Source organism: Macrobrachium rosenbergii, chromosome 22 (assembly GCF_040412425.1).
Source record: "Macrobrachium rosenbergii isolate ZJJX-2024 chromosome 22, ASM4041242v1, whole genome shotgun sequence".
In the NCBI taxonomy this organism is placed as follows: Eukaryota; Metazoa; Arthropoda; class Malacostraca; order Decapoda; family Palaemonidae; genus Macrobrachium; species Macrobrachium rosenbergii.
In genome coordinates this window covers 32465614-32465890 of record NC_089762.1, presented here as the reverse complement: position 1 = coordinate 32465890, position 277 = coordinate 32465614, and positions in this window count along the sequence as shown.

Sequence of the window (277 nt, the reverse complement as noted above, 5' to 3'; positions counted from 1 at the left end):
TAGGTATGTTTGATGATTGGAGGGTGGATGATCAACATTCAAGTTTGCAGCCCTCTTGCCTCAGTAGTTTTTAAGATATGAGGGCGGACAGACAAAGCCGGCACAATAGTTTTCTTTTACAGAAAACTAAAACTTTCAACTCTATGATTTTTCTCGTATAACAATTTAGAAAATTCCATTTACTGAAGAAGGAAAAATTGTTATTATAAATAGTGTAGAGCGTACCCTGAAAATTCTGTGAGCTGACGCCCTACCTTTAAAATATCTGTTATTACTT